Genomic DNA, 5,796 nt, shown 5'->3' with positions numbered 1-5,796 from the left:
AAACTTAACAAATACTACACTTTTAAATGAAACAGAAAGCAGAGCGCTAGTTACCAAATATATCACAATTTTTCCCGGAATGATTTGATATCCAAATCTGTAATGTACTTGGTTATTTAATATTTGAATATAAATAGCTAAGCAATATTTTTTAAAAGTGTTTTATATGTCAATTTTGGCTATGATATAATGTTATCAGAACATTCCTATATAAAATAATAACATAAACTAACACTTTAAATTATCTTCTGTTATATAATTCATCAGATTGAACTGAATACTAGAAAAGTACATTTTATTGTCTGATATTTGCCATTTCCTTTATCTAATATAATCTTAGTTCTTAGTCTTATTTAACAAATTCAGAAAATAATTACTGATGATGAATACATAATTTACATCAACATCTGTACTCATCTAAATGAAGTTGCATCCAACTGAAGATCCTTGTGGTACAGGCGTATGCTCAAAAGGGAATGAATTTTATATAAACAAACTAATTAACTTTTATATTTTAGACAATGGTGTGAATATGAGGTTAAATGATGTTACATTAAATAATAAATATTGAATAGAATTACTCAATTACTTCAAACGTTTTAAAACAAAATAATTATTTGCTTCTCATGTTACAAATATTTCTTTGTTTATTTTTACTGCATGTTTCAATCTGAATGCATAGTGTACACTAAAAAATAAAACAATGAAGATTCATCAATTTATAAGTGAAGTTCAACCGTGTCTGTTGTGAGGCAGTTACTCACTGAAGACAATGGTGTACGGTAGCGCAATATCGTGGATTGGTTGAAGTTAGACATTAACACCGTTGGATGCCGACTTAGTGATCTAGAGGTCAAGTGTTCACACTCAAGATCGAAGGTCCTGGATTCGAGTCTCGCGTGCGGGATCGTGGACACGCACTGTTGAGGGGTCTCATACCATGATGAAGCAGCCGTCCAGTGCCTCGAGGTTTTCCATGGTGGTCTAGCTTTAATCGACTCATGAATCCAATTATTAAATTACTACAATCTCCACAAAAACCCTCAATCTTATAATAAAGATTGATCAATTTATAAGTGAATTGAATCTGTTACATTTTAAAAGCTTATACATAGATTTCTAAATACAGAAGAAGTAGTTTATCACTGAATGATATCATGACGAAAAGTATAAACCTGTAGTATTTTCAATAGTAACAAACCAATCACCAACCCTTATGCATGTCTAAATATTTTATAGAACAGTTACACAGGCATATAACGATATAGAAATATGTTCCCATTTACTAAATATTTTGAAGGAAATAGAATTTTACTTTAAATGATCAAACCGAGCAATATTGATTCCGTTATACTCGTTTCTGTATTTTAACAAACAATATAAAGATGTTTTGTGTTATTGTTATAAACAAAGAAAAATATAAATTTAGATTTGCAAGGTTAATACCATTTAACTCAGTACTGGAAATATATATGATGAACATTTAATTTGCAACATGAAATGTAAGTTACACGCTAATGTTTACTCGATTGCTAATTTAAGTTATGAGAAGTGGTGGTAAATTAGCTGCTCAAAAATGGGGAGTTTGCTTATGAATACTACGTTGTGGTAATCATAAATACTTTAAATATATGTATACAAAGTTGTCATATGTACGGTAGAAATATTAATTCTAAATATTTGTAATTTGACAACCAGAATTTTTACATATATTTTTACACATATTGTAGTGTGATCTACTTATATCCATATAAGTAGTATATGGTGATGGTCACACATAGAATGTATTTTGGCAGAAGACCGATAAGGAAAGAACTGAAATGAAGCGCAATTGGTAGGAAAATGCATGAACAGTGGAATTAGAGACGATGAACTGATATTTGCACAAGGAACAGTTAAGATTGAGACAATTGATTGTTGTTTTGCAAATTAACTGTTCATTTTATGGTTATCAGAATTTAGTGAGATAGTCTGTAATTTGTGCTTAAATACATTTAATTGTCCCCACTCGTGTTCTTGTTCACTACAATATCATGCATTTACAATTTTCCTTTCAATTTGCACTTGGAAGATAAGTGATTGGACCAATTGATGTTTCATATTCATTTGTAAGACTTAGGAATACAAACGGTTCACTTTCTTCAAAATGAAAACGGCGATAGAGGCAAAGAATAATTCATTTTTGTATTGGTTGTTTGAATCTTCCCATTGATGTTTAGGACTGTAATTGATCAGTCTCATATTAGCAAATGTACGAAATGCCTCAATATTACCTTAAGTCACAAGCATTATGAGCAGAGATGGATAGTGACTAGTAGTGGAATCCAGGACACGCCTTTCGTCCTACTTGTTACTCGTCAGCTGAATATACCTGGGTCCTTCGAATTTAGTACTAAGAAAGAATTAGATGTCTGCCCTCACATGACATTGTTAATGTTTGGGTACATAAGCTAGTGAATAATATGATCGTCAATGCCGTCTGCTAAATTAAGTATATGGTCGGTTGATATAAAAGAATTTCTGATTAAATTATGTTTAAGAAGTAATAGTTTGTATGTTAATTCTGGTTATAACATTTCACATTTAGGGTGTCCTAATTAGTCATTATCAAACGTACAGATTTCGTGGTACACCACTTTTTCTATATGTCAATTTTTATCTACCATTTAATAGATTTTTCAGTCAGCTTATAAATTATTTTCATAGTTGAAAGCGTGAGTCAATTGAAGCTAGATCAATAAGGAAAACCTGGAAGCGCTGTACGGCCATTTCGTCCCATTGTGCGACTCCACAGCAGGTCTGTTGGGAGATAATAACTCACTGAAGATAATCGGTGAACGGTCGCTCAACTTTTTGGATTGGTTGGAGTTAGGCATTAACACCATCGGATGCCAGCTCAGTGGTCTATCGGTTAAGTACTCTGGCGCGAGACTGGTAGGTCCTGGGTTCGAATCTCGCGAGGTGAGGTCATGAATGAGCACTGCTGAGGAATCCCACGATAGAACGAAACGGCTGTCCAATGCTTCCAGGTTTTCCCTGTTGGTTTAGCTTCAATTGACTCACGCTTTCAACTATGGAAATACTAAATCTCAACAAAAACTCCTTCTGATTATAAATTATTGAGAAATATCCAGGAACGTTCAGAGTGAAATTGATCTTTGCTTTATGTTTAAACACGAAACTAAAATAAATTATGTTAATGAACTTCATAAAAGTGTTTTTCTTTTTTTCAGAAAAATAATTGACTGTACAACTTTCTTCTCTTAGTGCATTAAGCAAAGTAATAGATAATTAATTAAATTGGTTATTTTTTTTATAGAATCATTTTGTATCTAGAATTTACAATCCTTTTTATGCACGTGATGCATTGTTAATCTGTTTTACTGAAATTCGCAATATCAATTGTTCTAGTAATAAATAGTCCTATAATTTTTTTGAATGTATTGATCACTTGTTTCAGTTTTGAAAGGACAAGAAGCTAAGTGGCCTGTGTTAGTCCTGATAATAGCGGTCTCTCAGTTGATCCAACTTTCTTTTGAAAGTGTCAACAGATGGAACTTCAACTGAGCATATAATTTTCCTTTTATGATAAGATTAAAATATATTTAAAATGATAGTGAGTTTAAATCAAATCTAGAACTTTATTATTTTGGTATTTATTGTTGACCATCTTTTTATTCTCTTCATATTTGACTACATGACATGATCTTGATTTCACCAAACACTAACCAAACTATCTTAATAGATTATAAGTGACATAAAAAACAAAGTAACGTGTTATGTAAATTTTCATTAAACTGGTTTGTTTGTACATTCTCATGAACCTACACTATTGAATATATCGATTCACTTATGATTGGCTGATTTATTGTTACAGTTAATAGTCAAAATTATAAAATATATTTGATGTATGCTTCTTATTTTGATAGATATAAGTAGTATGCAACAACAATCGGAAGGGGAATGCCTGTTAGCATAAGACTGAATTGAAGAGAATAGGAAAGGAAACAGAGCGTTATTGAAAAGATCATGAAGTATGTGAAGGACAAATGAGGAAAGATGTGGAGATGATGTATTCAATGTATGATTTCCATATTTTATGAAAGTAACGTGTAGTTTTGCTTAGAACAGAAAATTGATTTTCCTCACCTGAATTCTCTTTCAGTACATATATATGAAATTATAACTGACAGTCAGATTTTCGTTTTACATGTAAATGTCCAACCGTAGTGTCATTCGTTTATTACTTATAGGTATCTTTATCAGGATAACAGAAGTGAAAGATCCCACAAAGATTCTAGAGAATAGGAAACCAATTTATAACATATTATTCTTGAATTTATGATTATACCAATAAAGTACAGTGACAATTGGTTATTTCATAATATACAAACAGGTCAGGCTGATCCATAAATGATTATTTGTTTAGAAGTATCTTTCACTCAGGAAAAATATAAAAAAAATCAATAGAGCTTATTATAAATTTTACTCTAAAAGAGACCATACTGTAACTAAAGTTGAACAAAATGAAAATAACAGCTAAGTCAATGACCATCGTCAAGTTGATATATATATATATATATATATATATATAATTCATGATATGTATCTTTTGATTACTGGATGAATGAAAGTGTTATCTCAGACCGTAAACTATGGGTATTTCTGTCTTAGTTTAAAGGCAAAGTCTGGGAGGAGAATTGTATAAAAATATCAATTTTAATTGTTATTATCCAATAGCAAATACTATAATGACATCCAGACACAAATAATTGTTTAAACGGGACGAAAAGTATACAGTTACTTTACACTTACATATTATTGTTTATCAAATAACATTGCAGTTTTAGCTGAACTGATAATGAATTTATGGTAGGTTAATCTGCTGAATGAAATCTCATGTATATATGTAAATACATTTCTTTTCGAAAGTTTGTAAAGTCAACTACAATTTTTATTTATGAAGAGCGTATTTTTTATGTCAACATTAAATACATTGTGGCTATGGCTAATTTTTTAAAAATATTTAACATAATCTTTAAGTAACCTTTGATGTAGCACATATACATTTCTGTACAAAAATGTACCTAGAAGCTCAGTTTTATTAAATATCAAAAGTGTGATGCAAGAATTAACACAATATAACTTCAGACAATGTTGTACAACATAATGCATTTGAATATTTCCCACGAATGTACCAAAAATTAGTAAGCTATTCGTGAGAGAGATAGAGATAGGAAATCTCATTTTAAAGTCTACCTTTATGAGAACGCAATCAAAATGAATTACAGTAATTTTCTAAATTTTTCAAGCGACCGACCGTAAGTATAAGGATATATAAATATATATATATTACTTTCCAGATTTCGTCACGCAATAATTTAATTCAGAATACAACATACATGTTTTTACAAAATTAGATACACATCAACATTTTTAGCGATGTAAGTTCTATAATTTTAAAGTAAAAAATAATAAAAATCAAGAAAGTTTTGTGCTTCTCATGTCGTTAATTATATTTCATCGCAAAATATTTTCTTTAAATTAGATAAATTACGTTATGCAAAGATAGGTCCTGGGTTCGAATCTTGCGAGGCGGGATCGTGGATGCGCATCGCTGAGGAGTCTCATATTAGAACGAAACGGCCGTCCAATGCTTCCAGGTTTACTATGGTGGTCAGACTTCAATTGACGCATCACTATTAAATTAGAATAATAGTTTAGTTACAAAACTATTTTCTGTATATTTTTTTGTATTTACTTTATTAGAAAACATAAATGTATTTTATATCCCAT

This window comes from Schistosoma mansoni, chromosome 4 (genome assembly GCF_000237925.1).
Source record: "Schistosoma mansoni strain Puerto Rico chromosome 4, complete genome".
Classification (NCBI taxonomy): Eukaryota; Metazoa; Platyhelminthes; class Trematoda; order Strigeidida; family Schistosomatidae; genus Schistosoma; species Schistosoma mansoni.
The sequence above is the reverse complement of the archived record's forward strand: the minus strand, read 5'-3'. Positions refer to the sequence as shown.